Raw genomic sequence first — 27,599 nt, 5'->3', positions numbered from 1 at the left:
GCTAGATGAGGAGTAGGGGGGGTATGGAACAGGCAGCACCCTCAAACCTTCAGAAGTATGAGATGAACCCCAACAACTTGGAAAGGTGGATCTCTCTCACACGTACCGACACAGACTATCCCGCAATTCAATTGATCCTCAAAGGTTTTTATTGAATAGCGGAATAGGAAATATGATCAAAAAAAGTGTATGTATCTCGCACGTACACAACCACACTAGGCCCCAATTACTATTGTTTGTACCCCTAAAAGGCTAGATGAGGAGTAGGGGGGGTATGGAACAGGCAGCACCCTCAAACCTTCAGAAGTATGAGATGAACCCCAACAACTTGGAAAGGTGGATCTCTCTCACACGTACCGACACAGACTATCCCGCAATTCAATTGATCCTCAAAGGTTTTTATTGAATAGCGGAATAGGAAATATGATCAAAAAAAGTGTATGTATCTCGCACGTACACAACCACACTAGGCCCCAATTACTATTGTTTGTACCCCTAAAAGGCTAGATGAGGAGTAGGGGGGGTATGGAACAGGCAGCACCCTCAAACCTTCAGAAGTATGAGATGAACCCCAACAACTTGGAAAGGTGGATCTCTCTCACACGTACCGACACAGACTATCCCGCAATTCAATTGATCCTCAAAGGTTTTTATTGAATAGCGGAATAGGAAATATGATCAAAAAAAGTGTATGTATCTCGCACGTACACAACCACACTAGGCCCCAATTACTATTGTTTGTACCCCTAAAAGGCTAGATGAGGAGTAGGGGGGGTATGGAACAGGCAGCACCCTCAAACCTTCAGAAGTATGAGATGAACCCCAACAACTTGGAAAGGTGGATCTCTCTCACACGTACCGACACAGACTATCCCGCAATTCAATTGATCCTCAAAGGTTTTTATTGAATAGCGGAATAGGAAATATGATCAAAAAAAGTGTATGTATCTCGCACGTACACAACCACACTAGGCCCCAATTACTATTGTTTGTACCCCTAAAAGGCTAGATGAGGAGTAGGGGGGGTATGGAACAGGCAGCACCCTCAAACCTTCAGAAGTATGAGATGAACCCCAACAACTTGGAAAGGTGGATCTCTCTCACACGTACCGACACAGACTATCCCGCAATTCAATTGATCCTCAAAGGTTTTTATTGAATAGCGGAATAGGAAATATGATCAAAAAAAGTGTATGTATCTCGCACGTACACAACCACACTAGGCCCCAATTACTATTGTTTGTACCCCTAAAAGGCTAGATGAGGAGTAGGGGGGGTATGGAACAGGCAGCACCCTCAAACCTTCAGAAGTATGAGATGAACCCCAACAACTTGGAAAGGTGGATCTCTCTCACACGTACCAACACAGACTATCCCCCAATTTAACTGATCCCCAAAGGTTTTTGATTAAATAGCGGAATAGAAAATATGATCCCAAAAAAGTGTATGTATATCACACGTACACAACCACACTAGGCCCCAATTACTATTGTTTGTACCCCTAAAAGGCTAGGAGTAGGGGGAGTATGGAACAGGCAGCACCCTCAAACCTTCAGAAGTATGAGATGAACCCCAACAACTTGGAAAGGTGGATCTCTCTCACACGTACCAACACAGACTATCCCCCAATTTAACTGATCCCCAAAGGTTTTTGATTAAATAGCGGAATAGAAAATATGATCCCAAAAAAGTGTATGTATATCACACGTACACAACCACACTAGGCCCCAATTACTATTGTTTGTACCCCTAAAAGGCTAGGAGTAGGGGGAGTATGGAACAGGCAGCACCCTCAAACCTTCAGAAGTATGAGATGAACCCCAACAACTTGGAAAGGTGGATCTCTCTCACACGTACCAACACAGACTATCCCCCAATTTAACTGATCCCCAAAGGTTTTTGATTAAATAGCGGAATAGAAAATATGATCCCAAAAAAGTGTATGTATATCACACGTACACAACCACACTAGGCCCCAATTACTATTGTTTGTACCCCTAAAAGGCTAGGAGTAGGGGGAGTATGGAACAGGCAGCACCCTCAAACCTTCAGAAGTATGAGATGAACCTCAACAACTTGGAAAGGTGGATCTCTCTCACACGTACCAACACAGACTATCCCCCAATTTAACTGATCCCCAAAGGTTTTTGATTAAATAGCGGAATAGAAAATATGATCCCAAAAAAGTGTATGTATATCACACGTACACAACCACACTAGGCCCCAATTACTATTGTTTGTACCCCTAAAAGGCTAGGAGTAGGGGGAGTATGGAACAGGCAGCACCCTCAAACCTTCAGAAGTATGAGATGAACCCCAACAACTTGGAAAGGTGGATCTCTCTCACACGTACCAACACAGACTATCCCCCAATTTTACTGATCCCCAAAGGTTTTTGATTAAATAGCGGAATAGAAAATATGATCCCAAAAAAGTGTATGTATATCACACGTACACAACCACACTAGGCCCCAATTACTATTGTTTGTACCCCTAAAAGGCTAGGAGTAGGGGGAGTATGGAACAGGCAGCACCCTCAAACCTTCAGAAGTATGAGATGAACCTCAACAACTTGGAAAGGTGGATCTCTCTCACACGTACCAACACAGACTATCCCCCAATTTAACTGATCCCCAAAGGTTTTTGATTAAATAGCGGAATAGAAAATATGATCCCAAAAAAGTGTATGTATATCACACGTACACAACCACACTAGGCCCCAATTACTATTGTTTGTACCCCTAAAAGGCTAGGAGTAGGGGGAGTATGGAACAGGCAGCACCCTCAAACCTTCAGAAGTATGAGATGAACCTCAACAACTTGGAAAGGTGGATCTCTCTCACACGTACCAACACAGACTATCCCCCAATTTAACTGATCCCCAAAGGTTTTTGATTAAATAGCGGAATAGAAAATATGATCCCAAAAAAGTGTATGTATATCACACGTACACAACCACACTAGGCCCCAATTACTATTGTTTGTACCCCTAAAAGGCTAGGAGTAGGGGGAGTATGGAACAGGCAGCACCCTCAAACCTTCAGAAGTATGAGATGAACCCCAACAACTTGGAAAGGTGGATCTCTCTCACACGTACCAACACAGACTATCCCCCAATTTTACTGATCCCCAAAGGTTTTTGATTAAATAGCGGAATAGAAAATATGATCCCAAAAAAGTGTATGTATATCACACGTACACAACCACACTAGGCCCCAATTACTATTGTTTGTACCCCTAAAAGGCTAGGAGTAGGGGGAGTATGGAACAGGCAGCACCCTCAAACCTTCAGAAGTATGAGATGAACCTCAACAACTTGGAAAGGTGGATCTCTCTCACACGTACCAACACAGACTATCCCCCAATTTAACTGATCCCCAAAGGTTTTTGATTAAATAGCGGAATAGAAAATATGATCCCAAAAAAGTGTATGTATATCACACGTACACAACCACACTAGGCCCCAATTACTATTGTTTGTACCCCTAAAAGGCTAGGAGTAGGGGGAGTATGGAACAGGCAGCACCCTCAAACCTTCAGAAGTATGAGATGAACCTCAACAACTTGGAAAGGTGGATCTCTCTCACACGTACCAACACAGACTATCCCCCAATTTAACTGATCCCCAAAGGTTTTTGATTAAATAGCGGAATAGAAAATATGATCCCAAAAAAGTGTATGTATATCACACGTACACAACCACACTAGGCCCCAATTACTATTGTTTGTACCCCTAAAAGGCTAGGAGTAGGGGGGGTATGGAACAGGCAGCACCCTCAAACCTTCAGAAGTATGAGATGAACCCCAACAACTTGGAAAGGTGGATCTCTCTCACACGTACCAACACAGACTATCCCCCAATTTAACTGATCCCCAAAGGTTTTTGATTAAATAGCGGAATAGAAAATATGATCCCAAAAAAGTGTATGTATATCACACGTACACAACCACACTAGGCCCCAATTACTATTGTTTGTACCCCTAAAAGGCTAGGAGTAGGGGGAGTATGGAACAGGCAGCACCCTCAAACCTTCAGAAGTATGAGATGAACCCCAACAACTTGGAAAGGTGGATCTCTCTCACACGTACCAACACAGACTATCCCCCAATTTAACTGATCCCCAAAGGTTTTTGATTAAATAGCGGAATAGAAAATATGATCCCAAAAAAGTGTATGTATATCACACGTACACAACCACACTAGGCCCCAATTACTATTGTTTGTACCCCTAAAAGGCTAGGAGTAGGGGGAGTATGGAACAGGCAGCACCCTCAAACCTTCAGAAGTATGAGATGAACCCCAACAACTTGGAAAGGTGGATCTCTCTCACACGTACCAACACAGACTATCCCCCAATTTAACTGATCCCCAAAGGTTTTTGATTAAATAGCGGAATAGAAAATATGATCCCAAAAAAGTGTATGTATATCACACGTACACAACCACACTAGGCCCCAATTACTATTGTTTGTACCCCTAAAAGGCTAGGAGTAGGGGGAGTATGGAACAGGCAGCACCCTCAAACCTTCAGAAGTATGAGATGAACCCCAACAACTTGGAAAGGTGGATCTCTCTCACACGTACCAACACAGACTATCCCCCAATTTAACTGATCCCCAAAGGTTTTTGATTAAATAGCGGAATAGAAAATATGATCCCAAAAAAGTGTATGTATATCACACGTACACAACCACACTAGGCCCCAATTACTATTGTTTGTACCCCTAAAAGGCTAGGAGTAGGGGGAGTATGGAACAGGCAGCACCCTCAAACCTTCAGAAGTATGAGATGAACCCCAACAACTTGGAAAGGTGGATCTCTCTCACACGTACCAACACAGACTATCCCCCAATTTAACTGATCCCCAAAGGTTTTTGATTAAATAGCGGAATAGAAAATATGATCCCAAAAAAGTGTATGTATATCACACGTACACAACCACACTAGGCCCCAATTACTATTGTTTGTACCCCTAAAAGGCTAGGAGTAGGGGGAGTATGGAACAGGCAGCACCCTCAAACCTTCAGAAGTATGAGATGAACCCCAACAACTTGGAAAGGTGGATCTCTCTCACACGTACCAACACAGACTATCCCCCAATTTAACTGATCCCCAAAGGTTTTTGATTAAATAGCGGAATAGAAAATATGATCCCAAAAAAGTGTATGTATATCACACGTACACAACCACACTAGGCCCCAATTACTATTGTTTGTACCCCTAAAAGGCTAGGAGTAGGGGGAGTATGGAACAGGCAGCACCCTCAAACCTTCAGAAGTATGAGATGAACCTCAACAACTTGGAAAGGTGGATCTCTCTCACACGTACCAACACAGACTATCCCCCAATTTAACTGATCCCCAAAGGTTTTTGATTAAATAGCGGAATAGAAAATATGATCCCAAAAAAGTGTATGTATATCACACGTACACAACCACACTAGGCCCCAATTACTATTGTTTGTACCCCTAAAAGGCTAGGAGTAGGGGGAGTATGGAACAGGCAGCACCCTCAAACCTTCAGAAGTATGAGATGAACCCCAACATCTTGGAAAGGTGGATCTCTCTCACACGTACCAACACAGACTATCCCCCAATTTTACTGATCCCCAAAGGTTTTTGATTAAATAGCGGAATAGAAAATATGATCCCAAAAAAGTGTATGTATATCACACGTACACAACCACACTAGGCCCCAATTACTATTGTTTGTACCCCTAAAAGGCTAGGAGTAGGGGGAGTATGGAACAGGCAGCACCCTCAAACCTTCAGAAGTATGAGATGAACCTCAACAACTTGGAAAGGTGGATCTCTCTCACACGTACCAACACAGACTATCCCCCAATTTAACTGATCCCCAAAGGTTTTTGATTAAATAGCGGAATAGAAAATATGATCCCAAAAAAGTGTATGTATATCACACGTACACAACCACACTAGGCCCCAATTACTATTGTTTGTACCCCTAAAAGGCTAGGAGTAGGGGGAGTATGGAACAGGCAGCACCCTCAAACCTTCAGAAGTATGAGATGAACCTCAACAACTTGGAAAGGTGGATCTCTCTCACACGTACCAACACAGACTATCCCCCAATTTAACTGATCCCCAAAGGTTTTTGATTAAATAGCGGAATAGAAAATATGATCCCAAAAAAGTGTATGTATATCACACGTACACAACCACACTAGGCCCCAATTACTATTGTTTGTACCCCTAAAAGGCTAGGAGTAGGGGGGGTATGGAACAGGCAGCACCCTCAAACCTTCAGAAGTATGAGATGAACCCCAACAACTTGGAAAGGTGGATCTCTCTCACACGTACCAACACAGACTATCCCCCAATTTAACTGATCCCCAAAGGTTTTTGATTAAATAGCGGAATAGAAAATATGATCCCAAAAAAGTGTATGTATATCACACGTACACAACCACACTAGGCCCCAATTACTATTGTTTGTACCCCTAAAAGGCTAGGAGTAGGGGGAGTATGGAACAGGCAGCACCCTCAAACCTTCAGAAGTATGAGATGAACCCCAACAACTTGGAAAGGTGGATCTCTCTCACACGTACCAACACAGACTATCCCCCAATTTAACTGATCCCCAAAGGTTTTTGATTAAATAGCGGAATAGAAAATATGATCCCAAAAAAGTGTATGTATATCACACGTACACAACCACACTAGGCCCCAATTACTATTGTTTGTACCCCTAAAAGGCTAGGAGTAGGGGGAGTATGGAACAGGCAGCACCCTCAAACCTTCAGAAGTATGAGATGAACCCCAACAACTTGGAAAGGTGGATCTCTCTCACACGTACCAACACAGACTATCCCCCAATTTAACTGATCCCCAAAGGTTTTTGATTAAATAGCGGAATAGAAAATATGATCCCAAAAAAGTGTATGTATATCACACGTACACAACCACACTAGGCCCCAATTACTATTGTTTGTACCCCTAAAAGGCTAGGAGTAGGGGGAGTATGGAACAGGCAGCACCCTCAAACCTTCAGAAGTATGAGATGAACCCCAACAACTTGGAAAGGTGGATCTCTCTCACACGTACCAACACAGACTATCCCCCAATTTAACTGATCCCCAAAGGTTTTTGATTAAATAGCGGAATAGAAAATATGATCCCAAAAAAGTGTATGTATATCACACGTACACAACCACACTAGGCCCCAATTACTATTGTTTGTACCCCTAAAAGGCTAGGAGTAGGGGGAGTATGGAACAGGCAGCACCCTCAAACCTTCAGAAGTATGAGATGAACCCCAACAACTTGGAAAGGTGGATCTCTCTCACACGTACCAACACAGACTATCCCCCAATTTAACTGATCCCCAAAGGTTTTTGATTAAATAGCGGAATAGAAAATATGATCCCAAAAAAGTGTATGTATATCACACGTACACAACCACACTAGGCCCCAATTACTATTGTTTGTACCCCTAAAAGGCTAGGAGTAGGGGGAGTATGGAACAGGCAGCACCCTCAAACCTTCAGAAGTATGAGATGAACCTCAACAACTTGGAAAGGTGGATCTCTCTCACACGTACCAACACAGACTATCCCCCAATTTAACTGATCCCCAAAGGTTTTTGATTAAATAGCGGAATAGAAAATATGATCCCAAAAAAGTGTATGTATATCACACGTACACAACCACACTAGGCCCCAATTACTATTGTTTGTACCCCTAAAAGGCTAGGAGTAGGGGGGGGTATGGAACAGGCAGCACCCTCAAACCTTCAGAAGTATGAGATGAACCCCAACAACTTGGAAAGGTGGATCTCTCTCACACGTACCAACACAGACTATCCCCCAATTTAACTGATCCCCAAAGGTTTTTGATTAAATAGCGGAATAGAAAATATGATCCCAAAAAAGTGTATGTATATCACACGTACACAACCACACTAGGCCCCAATTACTATTGTTTGTACCCCTAAAAGGCTAGGAGTAGGGGGAGTATGGAACAGGCAGCACCCTCAAACCTTCAGAAGTATGAGATGAACCTCAACAACTTGGAAAGGTGGATCTCTCTCACACGTACCAACACAGACTATCCCCCAATTTAACTGATCCCCAAAGGTTTTTGATTAAATAGCGGAATAGAAAATATGATCCCAAAAAAGTGTATGTATATCACACGTACACAACCACACTAGGCCCCAATTACTATTGTTTGTACCCCTAAAAGGCTAGGAGTAGGGGGAGTATGGAACAGGCAGCACCCTCAAACCTTCAGAAGTATGAGATGAACCCCAACAACTTGGAAAGGTGGATCTCTCTCACACGTACCAACACAGACTATCCCCCAATTTAACTGATCCCCAAAGGTTTTTGATTAAATAGCGGAATAGAAAATATGATCCCAAAAAAGTGTATGTATATCACACGTACACAACCACACTAGGCCCCAATTACTATTGTTTGTACCCCTAAAAGGCTAGGAGTAGGGGGAGTATGGAACAGGCAGCACCCTCAAACCTTCAGAAGTATGAGATGAACCCCAACAACTTGGAAAGGTGGATCTCTCTCACACGTACCAACACAGACTATCCCCCAATTTAACTGATCCCCAAAGGTTTTTGATTAAATAGCGGAATAGAAAATATGATCCCAAAAAAGTGTATGTATATCACACGTACACAACCACACTAGGCCCCAATTACTATTGTTTGTACCCCTAAAAGGCTAGGAGTAGGGGGAGTATGGAACAGGCAGCACCCTCAAACCTTCAGAAGTATGAGATGAACCCCAACAACTTGGAAAGGTGGATCTCTCTCACACGTACCAACACAGACTATCCCCCAATTTAACTGATCCCCAAAGGTTTTTGATTAAATAGCGGAATAGAAAATATGATCCCAAAAAAGTGTATGTATATCACACGTACACAACCACACTAGGCCCCAATTACTATTGTTTGTACCCCTAAAAGGCTAGGAGTAGGGGGAGTATGGAACAGGCAGCACCCTCAAACCTTCAGAAGTATGAGATGAACCTCAACAACTTGGAAAGGTGGATCTCTCTCACACGTACCAACACAGACTATCCCCCAATTTAACTGATCCCCAAAGGTTTTTGATTAAATAGCGGAATAGAAAATATGATCCCAAAAAAGTGTATGTATATCACACGTACACAACCACACTAGGCCCCAATTACTATTGTTTGTACCCCTAAAAGGCTAGGAGTAGGGGGAGTATGGAACAGGCAGCACCCTCAAACCTTCAGAAGTATGAGATGAACCCCAACAACTTGGAAAGGTGGATCTCTCTCACACGTACCAACACAGACTATCCCCCAATTTAACTGATCCCCAAAGGTTTTTGATTAAATAGCGGAATAGAAAATATGATCCCAAAAAAGTGTATGTATATCACACGTACACAACCACACTAGGCCCCAATTACTATTGTTTGTACCCCTAAAAGGCTAGGAGTAGGGGGAGTATGGAACAGGCAGCACCCTCAAACCTTCAGAAGTATGAGATGAACCTCAACAACTTGGAAAGGTGGATCTCTCTCACACGTACCAACACAGACTATCCCCCAATTTAACTGATCCCCAAAGGTTTTTGATTAAATAGCGGAATAGAAAATATGATCCCAAAAAAGTGTATGTATATCACACGTACACAACCACACTAGGCCCCAATTACTATTGTTTGTACCCCTAAAAGGCTAGGAGTAGGGGGAGTATGGAACAGGCAGCACCCTCAAACCTTCAGAAGTATGAGATGAACCCCAACAACTTGGAAAGGTGGATCTCTCTCACACGTACCAACACAGACTATCCCCCAATTTAACTGATCCCCAAAGGTTTTTGATTAAATAGCGGAATAGAAAATATGATCCCAAAAAAGTGTATGTATATCACACGTACACAACCACACTAGGCCCCAATTACTATTGTTTGTACCCCTAAAAGGCTAGGAGTAGGGGGAGTATGGAACAGGCAGCACCCTCAAACCTTCAGAAGTATGAGATGAACCCCAACAACTTGGAAAGGTGGATCTCTCTCACACGTACCAACACAGACTATCCCCCAATTTAACTGATCCCCAAAGGTTTTTGATTAAATAGCGGAATAGAAAATATGATCCCAAAAAAGTGTATGTATATCACACGTACACAACCACACTAGGCCCCAATTACTATTGTTTGTACCCCTAAAAGGCTAGATGAGGAGTAGGGGGAGTATGGAACAGGCAGCACCCTCAAACCTTCAGTATGAGATTGTGTTCACTGTACCCCACAAAGATTGAGTTCACTGCACCCCACAATGATTGTGTTCACTGCACCCCACAAAGATTGTGTTCACTGCACCTCACAAAGATTGTGTTCACTGTACCCCCCAAAGATTGTGTTCACTGCACCCCACAAAGATTCTGTTCACTGTACCCCACAAAGATTGTGTTCACTGCACCCCAAAAAGATTGTGTTCACTGCACCCCAAAAAGGATGTTGTTCACTGCACCCCAAAAAGGATGTTGTTCACTCCACCCCAAAAAGATTGTGTTCACTGCACCCCACAAAGATTGTGTTCACTGCACCCCACAAAGATTGTGTTCACTGCACCCCAAAAATGATTTTGTTCACTGCACCCCAAAAAGGATTTTGTTCACTGCACCCCAAAAAGGATGTTGTTCACTCCACCCCAAAAAGATTGTGTTCACTGCACCCCAAAAAGATTGTGTTCACTGCACCCCACAAAGGATTTTGTTCACTGCACCCCAAAAAGATTGTGTTCACTGCACCCCAAAAAGGATGTTGTTCACTGCACCCCAAAAAGGATTTTGTTCACTGCACCCCAAAAAGATTGTGTTCACTGCACCCCACAAAGGATTTTGTTCACTGCACCCCACAAAGATTGTGTTCACTGCACACCAAAAAGGATTGTGTTCACTGCACCCCAAAAAGATTTTGTTCACTGCACCCCAAAAAGATTGTGTTCACTGCAGCCCAAAAAGATTGTGTTCACTGCAGCCCAAAAAGATTGTGTTCACTGCAGCCCAAAAAGATTGTGTTCACTGCAGCCCAAAAAGATTGTGTTCACTGCAGCCCAAAAAGATTGTGTTCACTGCAGCTCACACACAGAAAAATGGATGTGGATCACTGACACCTGCCTATCTCCAATCCCACACCACACAGCAATATCGATTGTAGTTTGTAGAACACAGTTTCCCTAAAATTCAGCAGACTCTGTCCCTAACAGGATTGAGAAGAGATCGTAGATCAGGATTGAGTGCAGACCCCACCCCCCACACAGCAATATCGATTGTAGTTTGTAGAAGACACTGACCCTATATAATTCAGCAGACTCTATCCCTAAAATGCCTACAACTCGCCCTGCCTAAACACTCCGACCTGTCCCTCAATTCTATCCGGACACAAATGGTTTTTTCCTGCCTATCTTTCCCTAATCAGCAGCCAGCACGTTGATGTGTGCTCTGTCCCTGAATCTAAGCAGCATAATGACGCCGCTGCGGCTGCCTCGAACTTATAAAGACTTGGTCACATGCTTCAGACGGCCAATCACAGCTACTGAGACATTTGCAGGCATGGCTGGGATGGCTTAAGGCACACCAGTTAAACGATTGTTGATTGGCTGTTGAAAGCCCGCCATGAAAAGAGCGCCAAAGCATGCAAAACCCGGAAATAAAACGACCGAACACGGATTTTTACCCGAACATACAGTAAAGTGTCCGTGTCCGTGTTCGGGTACAAAAAATCCAATTATTCGGTACGAACACGAATAATACAGTCCGTGTTCGCTCAACACTACTGGAGATGTAAAAAAGAAATAGGTACGCTAGTCCATATTCTCTGGACATGCACAGAAGTTAAACCCTTTTGGGGAAGAGTAAAGGAGGTAATCCAGAAATTTACTGAAAATAGAATAGAGGAAAAACCAGCCCTTTTTCTGCTGCACTTGTCGGATATACCGACAAAGAGTTACGAAAACTCGATCGTCCCATTTTTGATAAATGCAGCAAAGGCATGTATACCGAGTAATTGGAAAAAAGCACACCCCCCCCTCGATAGGAGAATGGGTAAATAGAGTAGAGGAAATAAGGAGAATGGAGGAAATGATTGCATCCTCTCAGAATAGGCAGGGAAGATATAAGAAAATATGGGAGGAGTGGAGTCAATTCATAATCTCGGAAGAAGGGAAACAACTTACAATAGGATAAAGTAATCTGGAAAAACTTATTGATTGCTTTGATCACTTGAACATTGGCTATGGATGGAGGGGTGAGGGGGGGAGAGAGAGGAGGAGAGAAAACTTATGGGGGTTTTCCCTTTTTTTCTTTTTTTTTTTTTTTGGGGTTTTGATAGGGAGGGAGGGAGGGAGGGAGGGAAGAGAGAAAAAATGTAGGAATATAAGAGGTAAAAAGTGGAAGAGGAAGATTAAATTACGTGTTAAAAAATGTTGTAAATTTCACTTTGAAGTAATGTTTGTATTTTGTTTTTTGTATGAATATTCCTGAATAAAAATTTCATATTTGAAAAAAAAAAGAGCATGGTCGGGAAGCCAGCTGCCACGTCCTTAACAGGTGAGCCATCAGCTGTCAGCGGGCTTCCCAGGGGTGATCAGAACAATCATCTTTATTCAAATATGAAATATCAGAATAAACCGTTGTTTAAGAATCAGGGACTGGGAGACAAAATCCGAATCTAAGGAGCAGTTCCTCCTCACCTTCATGAACTGTCCCTTAGGGATATTCCTCAACCATAGAGGAAGATGACCACTAAAACAGGTAAAAAACTGTTTCGATCCGTGGTTTTGAAGTAAACCTTGGTGTTAATATGGTCCTCTAATAACGAAACTGTGACATCTAAGTAGTCGACAGATTGTGTACTCCAATGGAACTGGAGGCAGATATTATTGTTATTATGATTCAAATAATTTGTAAAGGATTTCAAAGAATCCTCATCGCCCACCCAGATGAAGAAGAGATCGTCTATAAATCTTCTATAGAAGAGTATTTCTGCTCTCTTTCCATTGAAGACCACTCTGTCCTCCCATTCACTCATAAAGAGATTGGCTATACTTGGTGTAAAACGCGCGCCCATGGCGACTCCCCTCTTCTGAGTGAGGAAGGAGCCCCCATACCAAAAATAATTATGGGTTAAACAAAAATCCAACACCATACCTTGAAAACACTTCTGAGTGAATGGGAGGTCCTTTCTTTGACTAAGAGCCCAATTCAGGGCCAGCATCTCATCGGTATGGTGTTGGATTTTTGTGTAACCCATAATTATTTTTGGTATGGGGGGCTCCTTCTTTATGTGTGAGCAGTGCATTGTGGGGCAGCTTGTGACATCAGATCCCTTTAAAAGAGCTGTCAAACTCAAAACAGCTCATAGCGCGCAACGCGTCCAGAGAAGCAGGAGCTTTTTTTTTTTTTTCTATTTTTCGGGCGGGCGGGTGGGCGGGCGATCATTGGGAGACACTATTTTTTTATTTTTATTTTTATTTTTTAATAAAAGACTTGTCTTTATTTTTTTGTACACTTTTTTAGTGAATGGGTAGGGGTACGATGTACCTGATATCGATTCACATGGGGGGGCTGTGATCTGGGGCCCCCCTTGTTAAAGGGGGCTTCAATATTCCAATAAGCCTCCTCCCGCAGACCCCCACAACTACAGCCCAGGGTTGTGGGGAAGAGACCCCTGTCCCCATCAACATAGGACAATGGTGCTTTGGGGTAGGGGGGCACTCCTCCCATGTTGAGGGCATGTGGCCTGGTATGGTTCAGGAGGAAGGGCACTCACTCCCCCCCACCCCCATCATGGCCAGCCAGGCTGTGTGCTCAGATAAGGGTCTGGTATGGATTTTAGGTGGAACCCCACATCATTTTTTTTATTTTGGTGCAGTTTTTTTACAACAATACTGACATAAACTGAAGTGCCAATATATATATATATATATATATATATATATATATATATATATATATATATATATATATATATATATGTATATATATAACTTTGTGGTATATACTGCACCTGATCACAACAAACTGTAAAAAACTAAAATCTCTCTCCCTGCCAGCAATGTATTATTAACTATAGAATTCCACTTATAAATCACCCGCTGGCCAAGGGATCAAACCCACAACCTCTCAATAGCAAGCCTGGCTTTCTACCACCTACACCGCCATCAAGCGCGCCAAAGCTGAACACACTCTCCCTTCCTAACTAACTAACTTCTATCTCACTGTACACAGAGTGGATGAGATAGAAATAAGGGAGAGTGTGTTCAACTTAAGCAGGATTGACGGTGGCGTAGGTGGTAGAATACCAGGCTTGCAATTGAGGTGGTTGTGGGTTCCAATCCCCTGGCCAGCAAGGGGAATTATTGGGATCAGAGGTCCGAGTCCATGATAATGTGGGAACTCGAATTTCCCACAAAGAAGCCCATTTGTTCGTCATTGCGCAAACAGCCAATGTTTGAGTCAAACTCGAAGCTCATCTCGAATATTAATTAGTATTTGTATGTATTTACTCAATGTTGTATAAGTTGGTAATATGTGCTACCTAAGTAGCTCTTTGGTTATATGACATAACATGACATTAGCCATGTTACAAGAACAAGAATAGTGTGTTACATGTGGGCTTGTCAATCAAAGTCCATATATGACTTTCTGAATTTAGTACCTCCTCTTGTATAGAAATAGCTTAGTAGAAAAGTTAGCAGAAATGATGTATGCCATACAAGGCTTTGAGTGTTGTGAAGTTATGACATCTACATGTAAGATATATTGCCAAGAGATCCATATTCAGGAAAGATCACACACTCCTTCACACATACAATGAAGAAAATACAGACACATATACACACACAAAGACTTTACATATATTCTTTGACAACCCTAAACAGGTGCTTGCTCTCAGAAACCTAAAGACGTACTTTCCTGCTTCTTCTTGAATATGCTGTTTAGTAGGGATGATCGAACGGTTCGGGTCCACTATCGGTTCGGCCCGAACATTGGGTGTTCGAGGTTCGGCCGAATTTAGAACATTTTGCCCAAAAAGTTCGGAATTCGGCAACCAGAACCGCCCAAAATGCAATGCTTCAGGAAATGGGCTTTAAAAGCCCGTGATTGGACCAGAACCATTAGCAAAAGCCAATTGAGGGGGCAGGAGAATGCTAGGAATGTGATTGGAGTGACTAGGGGGTCCCTAGACCAATCATTAGTGAATACGCCCCCCAGTATATAAGATCGCCCCCGCCATATTCCCAGCATTGTTATACTGGACATGGAAGAGAGTGGAAGCAGTTCTGTTAATTTTACTTTAAAAGTGTCATTTAGCTATTTTTAGTGTGAGGAAAGGGATATCTAGTGTAGTTAGAGTGCTCCTTTACACTTAAGTTAGCTTCAAAAATTTAGTTTCTGTAGGGAAAGTGTTAAGTGTCAGGGGACCGTAGTGTAGTGTAGGGTTAACTGACAGTGACTGCTATGGCAGGGTGACAAAACCCTTCCATAGCAGGGTGACCGCTATAGAGAAATGATCTTTTCTCTGAGTTGCTTCGGGACAGGTATGTGGCTTCTCACCAGCAAGCATTTTTTATGCTGCAGGGGCTGCCACTGCCAGTGTTTTTTTGAGGACATGTTTGATGTCAGACATGACATCTGAACATGTGTATAGGGGGTATATATAGACATATATGTCTGAATATATACCCCTAGACATATATAGGTGTGATAGTAGCAGAAATAAATGCTTGCGCTAATGAAATCATTTACAGTAATATATTTCTGCTACTATCACACCTATATATATCTAGGGGTATATATTCAGACATATATGCCTATATATACCCCCTATACACATGTTCAGATGTTTTGCCTGCCTCAAAAGAACCCCAAAAAATGCCAAAAAAACGCTAGCGTCAAAAAAAAAAAATGCCCAGGTGTGTTTTTGCTGGCATTTTTTGGGGGGTTTTGGAGGCAGGCAAAACATCAGAACTTGTGCACAGTACCACTATACACAAGTTCAGATGTTTTTCCTGACTGCAAAGAACCCAAAAAAATGCCTGCTATTAAACCGGCAAGGTGTTACAGCAGAGAAGCCATATTCCTGTGCTTAAAGTTTTCTAATACAAACGATCTTTTTTTTTATGGTTCTGGACATGCTACAGAGCTGAAACTTCACAGGTACACCTTTTAGACCCCCCAGACACAAAATCACACAAAAAAAGTTCTTAAAAATTGTCATTTTTGATAAAAAAGCCAATGATTGAAAAATTATAAAAAAAAAAATAAAAAAAATAAAAAGAGATTTTTTGATTTTTACTTTGGATTTAGTATCTGGGGGGTCTAAAATGTGTACATGTGAAGTTTCAGCTCTGTAGCATGTCCAGAACCCCCCAAAAATTAGCATTTTCTTATAATTTTTATTAGAACAGGTATACGGCTTCTCTACGGCGCTTTTTCTTGCATTTATCGGGCATTTTTGGAGGCAGGCATGACTTTTTTTGGATTTAGTGTCTGGGGGGGTCTAAAAAGTGTACCTGTGAAGTTTCAGCTCTGTAGCATGTCCAGAACCAGAAAAAAGATCATTTTTCAGTAGAGCAGGGATGGTGGGACCCCTCTTTTACACTTATATGATCTTTTTTTGGGGTTCTGGACATGCTACAGAGCTGAAACTTCACAGGTACACCTTTTAGACCCCCCAGACACAAAATCACACAAAAAAAGTTCTTAAAAATTGTCATTTTTGATAAAAAAGCCAATGATTGAAAAATTATAAAAAAAAAAAAAGAGATTTTTTTATTTTTACTTTGGATTTCAGATCTGGGGGGTCTAAAAAGTGTACATGTGAAGTTTCAGCTCTGTAGCATGTCCAGAACCATAAAAAAAAGATAGTTTGTATTAGAAAACTTTAAGCACAGGAATATGGCTTCTCTGCTGTAACACCTTGCCGGTTTAATAGAAGGCATTTTTTTGGGTTCTTTGCAGTCAGGAAAAACATCTGAACTTGTGTATAGTGGTACTGTGCACAAGTTCTGATGTTTTGCCTGCCTCCAAAACCCCCCAAAAAATGCCAGCAAAAACACACCTGGGCATTTTTTTTTTTGACGCTAGCGTTTTTTTTGGCATTTTTTGGGGTTCTTTTGAGGCAGGCAAAACATCTGAACTTTTGACAATTTTTAAGAACTTTTTTTTGTGTGATTTTGTGTCTGGGGGGTCTAAAAGGTGTACCTGTGAAGTTTCAGCTCTGTAACATGTCCAGAACCAGAAAAAAAGATCATATAGGTGTTAAAGTTAAAGGAGGCTCCCGAACCACATCCCTGTTCTACTGAAAAATTATCTCTTTTTTTTCATGGTTCTGGACATGCTACAGAGCTGAAACTTCACATGCACACCCTTTAGACCCCCCAGATACTAAATCCAAAGTAAAAATCAAAAAATCTCTTTTTTTTTTTTTTTAATTTTTCAATAATTGGCTTTTTTATCAAAAATGACAATTTTTAAGAACTTTTTTTGTGTGATTAATAGTTAATGGGGCATGACCCAGAACCCTAGGCATTTATTGGGTTTTGGGGCTTCAAAATGGTGTTTTTTGATTACCGAAGTTCGGGTCCCATTGATTTCAATGGGGTTCTGAAATCCGAACCGAACTTTCGTGAAGTTCGGGTGTTCTGGTCGAACCGAACTTTTCAAAAGTTCGATCATCCCTACTGCTTAGAGTAGAAGGACATGGAAGGACACACATGCCTATACAGCCATGAGTTCAAGCTTGACACATTTTTCATAAGAATTGCTTTTATTTCATAGTGGTAATCCACCCCCCCCCCCAATCCTTGACAAATGGGGGGGGGACTAACAAAATTTCATGATTGATCAAGTCTCGGGAAAAAATGATAAAAGAACCTAGAAAGAGACATTTGTGTTTTGTCAGACCTAGACAAGAGGTCCAGTGACTGAGTCGGCTGAAGACGAGAATTTCTTCCAATTATGGTGAGTAAAAAATATGGAATTGATGACTTAGCAAGAGAAAACAAGCTAAAGTTTAAAGATGTGTATTTTTATCCAAACGACAGTCACTTATGGAAATATATGTACAATGAATGTTTACAGGCCAATATACAGATTGACAAATCCAGGTTTACTGTGCACAAGTTATGAAAAAAGATAAATAATGTGTTAAAGTTAGCAAGAATATTTAATAAGATGATTTTTAATATACATGCCAAAAATGTTTGTACAATAAATCAGACGGAGGATATCAACAATGTACAGAACACAGGAATACATGAAAATATGTCTCAAGATTCTCTTAACTGTCCAAACTGTGAGATTTTTTGTAATTACATAGAGGATCTTGAAAAACAAACAGAATCTAAAACAAATCTTTTATTTGAGTTACAAAATGACAGTAGACAGGTTGCAGTAATAACAATAGATGACAAAAAGCCTCAACCTTCTTATATTCCTGAAAGTTCAGAAATGGAGAATGTTGTTGCTGATTACGAAACAGAGATTAAACAAAAACTTATTATGTAGAACTGCAAAACTAAAGTTGCAAATACATGACCAACTAATGAAAGTTTTAAAAGACTTTCTACTGTCATAGATTTGGCCATATAAAAAAAACATTGTTGTAAATTTAGGGGAGACTCACAAATAAAAGCTAAAGATATGGAGAATGAAAAAGCAGCTTTTGTACAACCTGCTTTATTATGTCAAGATAAAAGTTTGACTAAATTGCCTTATGCCACCACAGTCAAACAGATCATTACTTTGACTGTTAACAACAGTTCAGACAGCATGGCGAAAGGAGCTGTCACTGACAGAGATGGTTTCTTGCCATTGCCAAAATGGGAATCACATCAAGATTCAATCCCTATACTATTGCAATATGTTGCTCCAATTATATTGGATGAGAATGGTAGACCATATGGTCAGGGTGTCAGGGTGCCAGGAAAGCAGACCACACAGGAATGCAGATAAAATGAAGCAGTTTATTGGAGGAAACAACAATAATAATAATCGCACAGCAAGAGGAAAAGGAACAAGCCGGGATCAAGTCTAGGAGCGGTAGTAATCCAAGCCGGGGTCAGATCCAGATGTCGGTAGTCAGCAGAAGCTGGGTCGTCTGCCGAAACCAGGTCATCAGTCAATGCTGAGTCGAGAGCCAGGAGAGTCATCAGCCAAGCCAGTTAATGCACAGAGGAACACAGAGAACAAAAGACTGCTAGAAGAGATGCACCTGCAACCCAGCAGGTGAAAGATATAGTCAGGTGTGTGACATCATCAATGTGCGACGCCCAGGCAGAAGGAAGTGATGATGCAATCAGAGTCTATAAAAGGCAGCAGTTTGCACATGTCCAAGTTGGCTGCCAACAGGAGGGCAAGGTAAGACCTTGACAGTACAGTCCCCACAATGACCCCTCCTCTGCGGAGCAAAAAACAGTTTTGGAGGAAAGCGAGCATGAAAAGCACAGAGAAGGGCGGGAACATGAACATCAGCGGAGGGAACCCAGGAGCGCTCCTCAGGACCATTACCCTTCCAATGCACCAGGTATTGAACCTGACCTCAGAACAGAGGAGAATCCAAGATGCTGCTAACCTCATACTCCTCATGATTGCCTACAGGAATGGGATGAGAACATGGAAGTGAAGAAGTATAGCAATTGCAAACCAGTGGCTTCAAAAGTGACACATGAAAGACATTGGAGATACGCATGCCAGGAGGAAGATCAAGGGCAATGGCCACTGGGTTCACCTTATGGAGGATGCGAAAAGGCCCAACAAAATGGGGTGCCAGTTTTGAAGACGGCCCCCTGAGGTTGAGATTACGGGTCAACAACAACACCCTCTCCCCATCCTGGTACGAAGGAGCAGATAAACATCTCCGATCAGCCTGGAGCTTCTGACGCTGTGCAGAGACCTGTAAAGACTCTTGAATCTGCACCCAAGAGGAACAGAGAGCACGAAGATAATCCTCCACAGCTGGGATGTCCTGGCCTGACAGGCTTTGAGCCTCTTGGCTTCCGAGAGATACGTCAGATTCTTATGATCAGTGAGAATGAGAACCGGAACCACAGAACCTTCAAGCAAGTGTCTCCATTCTTTGAGAGCAAGGATAATGGCCAAGAGCTCTCTGTCTCCAATCTCATAATTGCATTTAGCTGGAGACAGCTTCTTGGAGTAGAACCCACATTGTACTCCTCCATGGCTTTAGTAAGTAAGGGTCCATCAGGTGCCCGACGCTGAGACAAGAGGGCGCCTACTCTTGTCTCAGATGCATCCACCTCTAGGACAAAGGGCAAACAAGGATTGGGATGAGACAGAATGGGAGCTGAAGCAAAAGCAGACTTGAGGGCCTTGAAAGCTTGGATGGCAGCAGGCGTCCAATTGTTGGAATCACTGCCCTTCTTAGTCAGATCTGAGGTTTGGTCAAAGAAGAAAAGTTTCTGATAACTTTCCGATAATAGTTGGCAAACCCAAGGAAACACTGAATGGAATGAAGACCACTGGGGCAAGGCCATTGTAGAACAGCAGAAACTTTCTGAGGGTCCATGGAGAATCCCTCAGCTGAAATGATGTAGCCCAAGAAGGCAACCTGAGACAGGTGGAATTCACATTTCTCAAGAATACAGAAATGCCCATTCTCACGTAACCATTGCAGCACCCGTCTGACATCCAGGTAGTGTGATTCAGTGGAGTCAGAGTAAATCAAGATGTCATCCAAAAAGACCACAACACATTGCTGCAACATATCATGAAAGACATCATTGATGAACTCCTGGAAGACAGCAGGCACATTGCACAATCCAAAAGGCATCACCAGATATTTGTAATGATCGGTTCTGGTATTAAACGCGGTCTTCCACTCGTCTCTCTCCTTGATCCTTATGAGGTTGTACACGGCCCTTAAGTCAAGCTTGTTAAAGACAGTTGCTTCCTTAAGGTGGTAAAACAATTCAGCAATCAACGGAATTGGGTATGCATTCTTGACCGTGATGCGATTGAGGCCCCTACAATCAATTCAAGGTCTCAATTTGCTCCCCTTTTTCTTTATGAAGAAAAAAACAGCACGCCTTGGAGAAGTGGACTTTCGAATGTGCCCCCTGGGCAAGCGCATCCACAACGTACTCCTCCATGGATTTATTCTCTGCAAATGAGACAGGATAAACCTTGCCACAAGGGGGAATGGCACCAGGTTTCAAGTCAATGGCAAAATCATACGGACAATGGGGAGGAAGAGTACCAGCGCGCACCTTGTCAAACACATCCTGATACTCACAATATTCAGTAGGCAACACTGAATCCGAGGAGGTACAATGTACCTTAACAGGCCCATGGCTACAAACAGTGTCACACTGTGGAGACCAAGAGAGGATCTCGATCAACTGCCAATCAAAGATCGGATTGTGTTTCTGAAGCCACGGGTAACCCAAAATGACAGGGTAGTGTGGGGACGATATAACCTGGAAATAGGTCGACTACCTGTGAACAGCCCCTATTGCCATATCAACTGGAACAGTTTGGTGGGTAACCTGTGCTGGTTGCAGGGGTCTGCCATAAATTGCCTCGATAACTAGTGGCGAAACACGAGGCTGTAAGGGTATGGAATTAGCAGCAGCAAACGAACTGTCAATAAAGTAACTGCCAGCACCGGAGTAACCACCGAGCCCGCTGCCCAGGAGAGGACAACTGTGATTAGCGGTTTATCTTTACAGGAAACCGGGGGCAAGGAAATTCCACATAAGATCTGCCCCTGACAGGACCTTAGGTGCGAGTGTTTCCCGAACGGGTAGGACAAAATTTCAGGAAATGCCCACCAAGACCGCAATATAGGCACTCGCCCTCCCTCCTTCTAAAGGCAAGCTGCATAGGTTCATAGCCAGACGCACCATCCCCAGGAGGCATGGGAGGTGAGGGAGGAATGGGTGAGAAAGAAAACATAGGAGCTGATCTGGTAGGAGGCCTCCACAGGCACTCCTTAAAGGATGGTCTCTCCCTGAGCCTGGTATTGATCAAAATCAGAAAGGAAATGAGAGCCTCGAGCTCGTCAGGGAGATCCTTGGCCACAACCTCATCCTTCAATGCATCGGAGAGATCATGAGAGAAGACAGCCACCAGAGCCTCATTGTTCCAGCCCACCTCTGCTGCCAGGGTATGAAATTTGATGGAATACTCAGCAATGGTTCATATACCCTGTTGAATGGACAGGAGCAGCTTAGCAGAGTGAGCAGGCACATTGAATACCCTGTGAAAGGAGGCAACAAAACTTGGGTAATCGAGAATGACAGGATTATCATTCTCCCATAAGGGATTTGCCCAGGCCAAGAGCAACAAGTTTAGGAAGCCCACCTTGGACCTGTCAGCGGGAAACGCCTGAGGAACCATCTCAAAATAAATGCCCACTTGGTTTAGTCAGGCATGACACTGACTCGGTTCACCCCCATATCACTGCAGGAGGGGGGCTGAACCAGTCATCCCTCTGGTAACAGCGACTTGAGCTGCAGGAGCAGGAGTGACAACAGGAGCAGCAGCGGGTACAACAACAGGAGGAACCACCGGTCTAGTAGCACCAGGAGCAAGGTGTGCTGTGCTTGCAAAGCAACATCTGCAACGCCTGAGTGAACTGACCCAAAAGGTGATCTTGTTGATTGAGCCTGGTAACCAGCATGGGAAGCGTAGGAGTACCTGCATCATCAGGATTCATGGCCCTTGTGTACTGTCAGGGGGCCAGGAAACCAGACTACATGGGAATGTAGGTAAAATGAAGCAGTTTATTGGAGGAAACAACAATAATATTAATCGCACAGCAACCGTGAGGAAATGAGAGCAGGAACAAGCCTGGGTCAAGTCCAGGAGTGGGTAGTTATCCAAGCCGGGGTCGGATCCAGAAATGGGTAGGTAGCTGAAGATGGGTCGTCTGCCAAAGCTGGGTTGTCAGCTGATGCCAGGTCAAGAGCTAGGAGAATAATCAGCTAAGCCAGGTCATGCACGGCGGAACACATAGAGCAAAAGACTGCTAGCAGAGATGCACCTTGGAGCACAAACACAAGGGCAATGATAGCAACCCAGCAGGTGATAGATATAGTCAGGTGTGTGACATCATCAATGTGCGATGCCCAGGTAGCAGGAAGTGATGATGCAATCAGAGTTTATAAAAGGCAACAGTCTGCACATGTCCAAGATGGCTGCCAAAGGGAGGGCAAGATAAGACCTTGACAGCTGAATGGTAAAAAAATAAATCTTCTCATTGATAGCGGAGCTGAGATTAGCCTAACCAGAGAAAACATACTTGTGAAACCTAACTCTCCTATATGTTATATTGTGGGTTTTTATAATACAGGTAATTTCACTGCTAGAGAGTAGGGATGATCGAACGGTTCGGGTCGATCATCAGTTCGACCCGAACATTGACTGTTCGAGGTTCGGGAACCAGAACCAACCAAAATGCAATGGGACAGGAACTGGGCTTTAAAAGCCCGTGATTGGACCAGAACCATCAGTAAAAGCCAATTGAGGGGGCAGGAGGATGCTAGGAATGTGATTGGAGTGACTAGGGGGTCCAGAGGCCAATCATTAGTGAAAACGCCCCCCAGTATATAAGATAGCCCCGCCAAATCTCTACCATTGTAATCCAGGGCTGTGGAAGAGAGTGGAAGCAGTTCTGTTACTTCTGCTTCAAAATGTCATTTAGCAATTATTAGTGTGAGGAAAGGGATATCTAGTGTAGTTAGGGTACTATTTTCCACTATAGTTAGATTTAATAATCTAATTTCTGTAGGGAAAGTGTTAAGTGTAAGAGGACCATAGTGTAGTGTAGGGTTAACTGGCTCTGACTGCTATGGCAGGGTGACAAAACCCTTCCATGTCAGGGTGACCGCTATAGAGAAAAGATTGTTTCTCTTAGAACACTTATAGAACCGGATAGTGGCTTCTCCTCTGTCACCCGGCTTTTTGTTGCAGGCGTTTATAGGGCTTTTTTGAGGACATGTTTGGAGTCAGGCACGACATCTGAACTTCTGTGTAGGGGTATATACACACACACACATGTATGTATATATACACATATATAGGTGTGAACGTAGCAGAAACCTATGTTTGCGCTAATGAAATAATTAACACCCATATGGCTTCTCTGCTATAACACCTATATATGTGTATGTGTATAAATACATATAAGTGTGTGTGTATATATACCCCTATACAGAATTTCAGATGTTTTGCCTGCATCCAAAGACCCCCAAAAAATACCCGAAAAAAACGCCTGCTGCAAAAACACACCTGGGCGTTTTTGTAGCTCGCGTTTTTTTGGGCATTTTTTGGGCGTCTTTGGAGGCAGGCATAACATCTGAACTTCTGTGTAGGGGTATATATACACACACACATGTATGTATATGTACACATATATAGGTGTGAAAGTAGCAGAAACCTATGCTTGCGCTAATGAAATAATTAACACCCATATGGCTTCTCTGCTATAACACCTATATATATATGTATTTGTATAAAAACATATAAGTGTGTGTGTATATATACCCCTATACAAAATTTCTGATGTTTTGCCTGCCTCCAAAGACCCCCAAAAAATGCCCAAAAAAAACGCCTGCGCCAAAAAAAATACTAAAATATTAGATATCTTCAATATTTTTCAAGTATGCTGGCAAGGTTCATTGGCATGCCTTCCAAGATCAATGGCACAGTAAATTACCACACTGAAGATCAAGTGGCACCGCAACATATATGTTTGAAGCCAGCTTTTAAAGATTTTTTGCTCAAGAGGCTTTTATTTGTTGTTTTACATTCCTTTTATTTTTACCATTTCGCTAAAAAGCACAATTTAGGATTAACAAATATTTGTTAAGTATTAAACCAATACACTACTATCTTTAATATTTAGTAGGAATTTTTAAAATGGTTTAGGTGTAATTGTAATGAAAATGTAGGGGTTGATTTACTAAAGGTAGATAGACTGTTAACTATGTAGGGGAAGTAACACGTTGCAAGGGAATTTTTCCCCAGAGCTTATTGAATGAGGTGGAGATTTGCTGACTTCCATCATCCAATCATCTGCATGTGACTGGGTATTTTTTTACAAGTGGGCACATTTAACCACATTCACTAAGCACTAGGGAAATTTCCCTTGCAAAGTGCCACTTCCCATGCAAAGTTGACAGGTAAATTACTTCTAGTAAATTTAACCCATATTTTGATAAACAATTTAACTATTGTGGAACATACAAAATCAATAGCAGCATCTCTTAATTGCGTAGGTCCTGTGCTTTTATAAAATACATTGTTTTGGGGGCCTATTGCTAATTGCAAAGCTGTAAGTAATAAATAGCAAAAATGTGAAAAATACTAAAAATGGTTCCTAGGTGACATGTCGGAGGCAGCCGTTTGCAATTTTCACCAAATGCTTGGCGTTTAAAATATGAAATGCGTACAGGCATGCCAAATGACAGTGTTTTAGTATGATAGTGAAAAAATACATTATGGAATGTTGATTAGACCCTGATACCATTTTTGAGCTGAAAGCGAAATACTATATAGTATACACCATACTATGTCAACAGCAACCTACGGGTTTATAGCTCAAAATGTAGACATGCTCGAACACATTTATACATAACTCGAGAAACCAAAGCTAACATAACAAATCTAAGAACATACCAGTACAAAGGTTGGATGGTTAGAATCAGGAGACCAAAATCCTTCCTAGTGGAGAAAAATAGATACCTAGCAAAAAAAAAAAAAAGTATTAACTGAAGATAATACAGTAAATGAGCACTATGGATAACAAAGGATGCCAGAAATACCCTTGTGATATTTTTAAAACAATACAGTTATGTGGAAATATGACTTTCATTCTGATGTGCAAATTTATTCTGCATGAATATTCAGCAGCCTACCATTAGAAGTATGGAAATAGAGGTTAAGTTTTCAGAAGTGATGAAAGGCAAGTTGTATAAGTGAACATCCTGGTGTGCGATGTGGGAATAGTTTAGAGCAATTTGCAGTGAACAGAGAAACTGTGTACTTTCACAATTAATAGAATCTGAAAGATCTCTGCAGAGAGAACTAATAAAGCTTTATACATACTGATACTGGTAGTGTTCTTCGGTGACATGTAGGTTGAAGGTTACAGAATGTATCCAACTTTGATGTCAACTCAGCATATTGTCACGATCACCAAATTACTACCTCTGTCTTTTAACTTCTAGCTATATGATGTCATATGTTAGTGTGCTGAATAATAAATGAATACAGGCATACCCCACTTTTAAGTACATAATGGGACCAGATCATGTATGTAAAACGAAAATGTACTTAAAGTGAAGCAATACATTTTTTCATTTCTCAATGCATGTAAATACACTAGCTCCATAGGAAATCTTGGTCTGCTTGACATGGCACTGCTGACAAGGACACCAAGCTTGGGGAGCATGTTAAGAGGATCCAGGACTATGATATGGTAGATTACCTTGGCAAGCTGGCTGGTCACAAATAGGATATGTTGTAGTCCTGGGTCCCCTCTCAGTGCTCCCTAAGTTTGGTATCCCTGTCACTTATGGTTTGGGAGCAGTGCCATGTCAAACTGACCAAGATTTCCCATAGACACCAAAGTTAAAAACCGGGAGTAGTGCCATGCCAAGCTGACCAGGCTGTGTCTGTACCCGCGAGTGTATGTAAAGTGAGTGTACTTAAAACTGGGTATGCCTGTACAGCCCTTTTCAAGATAGTACAAAATAAGTTATATTGTGTAAAAATTGTGTAATTTTAGGCAACAATCCTGTGTTTTGTTCAAACAGCCAATCTGAGTTAGGGAAAACAATATAAACATTCCCATCAACCATATTGGCTGCATTAATCATTTAGGCAAATATATAGACACTGGATTGCTAGTTTGTTAAAGTGTACTTTTAGTGCAGTTACACTTATTTTATTAACCAAGTACTTGAGACCCTATAACACTGCAAAATGAATGTTAAAAGTCAATTATCTTCTCAACATCGGGGACGATACTTACAATGAAGGAAAGTGTCCAGTGCACTGGTGGCTGCTATATTAGGTTGAAATCTTCATTCCTTTGGCCCAGATATAATGAAAAGCGCTCTATAAATGAGGGATGGGTGGATGAAAGAAATAGAGCACTTATCATTGTGTGAACTGATAGTACAGCTTCTATGAATGGAGCAGGGGGGCAGAAAGGACAGGCATAGTTGGCACTTTTGACAAGTTCATGTTATAGCTGCAGCCACTCATATTAACCCCTGCATCTCCGGAAGATCACAGCTATGGGGGGAACGGATTTAGGTATGCCTCAATATAGAAAGAAATGCCAAGCTCAAACTGTTGTAACTCAAATTCACTCACTTAATAAAAAGCATAACATTAAGGCATTGGAAATATGTTTTTGCCATCCCTTTTTTTTTTTCTTTTTGCGTCCCCACGATTTTCTAGCTCACAATTCCTCCGCTAATACTCTTTGTATATGTAGATACCCAACCTATTCAGATTTTTTTACGCTGTCTATTTTGTACCTGGTGTATGACTTTGAGCAAATTTATAAGGTGTAATGAAACACCATGTAGCTTATTCCA

This window comes from Pelophylax lessonae (genome assembly GCF_965119305.1).
Source record: "Pelophylax lessonae genome assembly, chromosome: 4".
NCBI lineage: Eukaryota > Metazoa > Chordata > Amphibia > Anura > Ranidae > Pelophylax > Pelophylax lessonae.
The sequence above is the reverse complement of the archived record's forward strand: the minus strand, read 5'-3'. Positions refer to the sequence as shown.